Below are 3779 nucleotides of genomic sequence, written 5' to 3'. Positions count from 1 at the left end.
GCAGGTTGCAACATAAAGCATATGAATTCCTCAAATGCAGTATTTTAAAGGCATATCGATTAATGGGGTTTGGTCTTATTCTCTCATACCTTGTTGCAGAGTGGTGGGAGCTAGTAGATTGAACAGCATGCAAGCAATATGCTCACTGTTATTTTGTCTGTCAACCAAATGTACCAGCTGGGTGAGAACCTGGCAGATTCTTTTAAAAAGTTTGTGTCACTACTTGAAATTGTTTTCTCATCCTGGCTGTGTGAAAGTAATTACGGTTAAGGCCCTGGACGGGCCACAGGATTTCTTTATGGCCATGGCCAACTCATTTCAGCTGTCTGTTTCTGGGCTCTTTGTTCATTAAACAGAAAGGCAATTTTTCAATTCAGAAGATTTTATGCTGATTAATTCTTTGGTCTAAGTAAAGAGATCAGCTAATTACAGCAATAAGTGCTACCAGAAAACCTCTAAATAAACAAATGTACTGTCTGGTCTTGTTGAGCATGGAAATTGTATGCCACTATTCCAGCCTGTCTACCAAAGCTGAAGCATGTAAATGCTGTGACTGTCTCCTCATGTCCAAGCATTTTCATTTTTAGTTTTTGCTCAAGTTATAGTTATCAAAGCTAAAAATATCTTTGTGGATGAAATATAGTAGCTCATCTCCTCTCCCCACTCCCCTCATTTCAGTTCTTTATTTCTCTTGGCTGAAGGATAAGAAACCCTATTGAGCTGACAACGCTGCTCTCCCGCTGAGCCCATATGAACTCACCAGCAATGGCAAAGAGACAGTGTGCTGCAGTCCAGAAGTGTGTTTCTCTTCTTCAGACAAAGAAGCTTTTCAGCAAGGTGTATGCAACTGATGTCCCCCCATTTATGAGTTCAGGGTCCAGGGACCTGCAGTCATTTGCTTCCGAATCAGTATTTTTCAGCTGTATCAGTTCAGTTTTGAAGGTGGTCTATAGTGGAAGCAGAGGGAGTGACTTGCAGTCCCTCCGCTGGGTACCTAAGTGACCTCACTGCTTATGCATGCATTGCTGCATGTAGTGTCACTTCCTCAGGGAGGAGAAACACAGTGCATGTAGATCACAGTATCTAACACAACTTTGTTAATACGAGTCACAGAAAATACTGGCTCCTTATCAGAGCTGTGAAAAATCTCAAAAACTCTAAATGTTAGATCTATAAAAATAGGGAATGGATAAATTCTACCTGTGATCACACAGCCTGTCCTCAGGTACTGAAAAAACTGGCAAAGTAGGCTGGACAGAAAGATTGGTACTGTGGGTGTCAGTGAACTTGGAATAGCACCTGACAGGATTGGTTGAATGTTTAGGGACTTATAACTAATAATGTATGCTTGAGATCTGCCAAACATAGACTGTTATCACATGCTAAGTAAGTCACAATGTGGTCTTTGTCTTGTTCTTGTGTTTTAAGATCTGAAGGCAAGAGTTCCTCACTCTTTAGAATAGAATATAATGAGAAAGTTGGATCCCAAATCCATAACCTTTAGAAGGGATTCAGCTTGGACCCAGTCTGTGTCTTAAGGTTTGGCTACTCTGCAATAACAGTAGTGGTGCCAACACTGAACTGAAACATAAATTTACTCTTTGGCATAATTTTAAGCACCTTTGGCACCTACTAAGGAGTTCCAGGGGGTGCAGAAAGGTTGAACCATTCAGATGCAGCAACTCTTAGGCTCATTTTGTAAATCTTCCCTATCTCTATATTATGAGACTACTACCGTAGTATCAGCATTGCTTATATACTAGGTTCACACTGCTGGGAGAGTATCCTTCTCTGCAATTCAGGAGAGGATTCCTGATCTGTAGTTGCAGCCTGAATGACTGTCTTAGGTCAGAGACATCAGAGAGCAAATAGCCCCCTCTGGACAGAGTCAAACAAAAAGCCCAGTTCTAAACACTGTAGTTTTCTGTGTTTGAAATCTAGATTTGGATTTGATTTATCTTTGCATCTCCCATTTCCTCCAACTTGATACTATCTTTGCCTGTTTTAACTCCATTAAGACCTCTGACCCTTTCCTTCCTGTTTTCAGACACTAAATTCTCTTTAGAAAGCTTAAGAAAGAGGAACGTTCTTGAGCATTGCTCACTCTTGTCCGTTATTTGCTCTCTTCTAAATAAAGAACAGATTGACACTTCTTGGACAGCTCAAGAGAAGTCACTCAGGAGTGATTCTAGTTACTTCTTGTGTAAAAGCCTCTGTCTTAATGTATCTTCCTTCTCTGCACGCACACACTTTACCACTCCTTTGAAGCTATGATGGAGGCAGGGGAAATGTCGTAAGGTGTCCTGGCTGTGATTGCTGGCACTCTGGGGGAGAAGTTATTAGTGTGGAATACAAAAGCTTCTGAAAGCTGCCTTCTCTCTATGGCCACCTCCTTGCCTGTCCTACATTGTATGTTTTTACTTGATCGGATCATGCAGACTAGTCTGGGTTTACGTTCTCTGCCCAGTGTTCAGTTCTGCTGTTGGGGATGGTGGGACACTGAAAGAAACTGTCTGCTTTACAGATTGAAGCATCTCAGTGTTTTGGAGGTGGGTAAAAATGGCTTTCTTACAGAAATCCTCCTTGCTTTGATGAAAATATAATATTTCTCATTCCCCTGAGTAAGCAAGTGTGCATATGTGTGTGCGTGTTTGTGCTGAATGCCAAAGCGCTGGTGAAGCCAGCTTGCTTCCGTATGTGAATCATTTCTCAAGCAGCTCTGTGTCTCACTGCAATGTGGTTTTCCTCTCAGGGAAGCACTCAAGCCCTGAATTTTCAGTCTGGCTTGCACATGCTGTCAGAAGCTAGTAGGAGACAGTTTTCTTTTTAATGCTGAAAAGAGGACAAGCTTTTACTGTAAGTATTTTAATCTTTTATTTTTTAACATAAGAACTGTATTATCTCTAGAAGGGTTCTAGGATCAGTCACATATTCTTAGAGTGAATGGCCCTGCTTTGCTCAACAAAACTTTTTTTTTGTAGTATCTCACTGTAAAACTAAATTCCATGAAGCTAAAAACGTACAGTATAAACAATTCTGCATTAGCTGAAAATGGGATGGGGGTGGTCTAAAAGCCATTATAACAACAACAAAAAAAATCCCACCATGTGAGCCTGCAAGAGCTGGCTACTGTATTTTTCTTCTGCTCAGCTACATAGATTTTGGTGACAGAAGGGTTGAAGCTGTTTCTGCGTCTGTTTCTGCTTTCTTCTCTGGCAATTTAAGGTTGTGCTTCAACAGTTAAATGAAGCAGGAGCACGAGCAGACTTTCCTCTGCTACTGCATGTTCATGTAGTCCAGTCAAGAAAGGGCAGAAAGGAACAAGCTGCTAAGCAAATAGATTTGGCAGCTAGTGTCTTTGCAGGGGCTCAGTGAGAGCACTGGGGAGCACGCCAGACGGGTACCCTCTTAAAACATTGCCGCACAGAGCTGTTCAGATTGTCAGCAGGACCCTTTGTCACAGTTTAACAGTTGCCCTTAAAATTGTACTGTCGGCTGAAGCTTGATCATAACAACAATTGTAATAATAGCATTTATATAGCATGTAATATGGCAGAGTTGTAGAGATGTTAATTAAGCCCAGTATGTGCAGCAGTAAAGGATTACTGGTAGAACTGGTTTGAAAACAAGGATTCTCTACCCCTTTCTCTTGTACACAGACTAAGTTCTTCTGGATGTCCCCTACTAATCCTTTCTGTCTCGCCTCCAGAAGGGACTGTTTTGCATGTTCCTCGTCTACCCTTTCTAAATTATAAACTGCTCTCTGCCCCTGTAGCCTC

Source organism: Egretta garzetta, unplaced genomic scaffold (genome assembly GCF_000687185.1).
Source record: "Egretta garzetta isolate BGI_Z169 unplaced genomic scaffold, ASM68718v1 scaffold112, whole genome shotgun sequence".
NCBI classification, from domain to species: domain Eukaryota; kingdom Metazoa; phylum Chordata; class Aves; order Pelecaniformes; family Ardeidae; genus Egretta; species Egretta garzetta.
The sequence above is the reverse complement of the archived record's forward strand: the minus strand, read 5'-3'. Positions refer to the sequence as shown.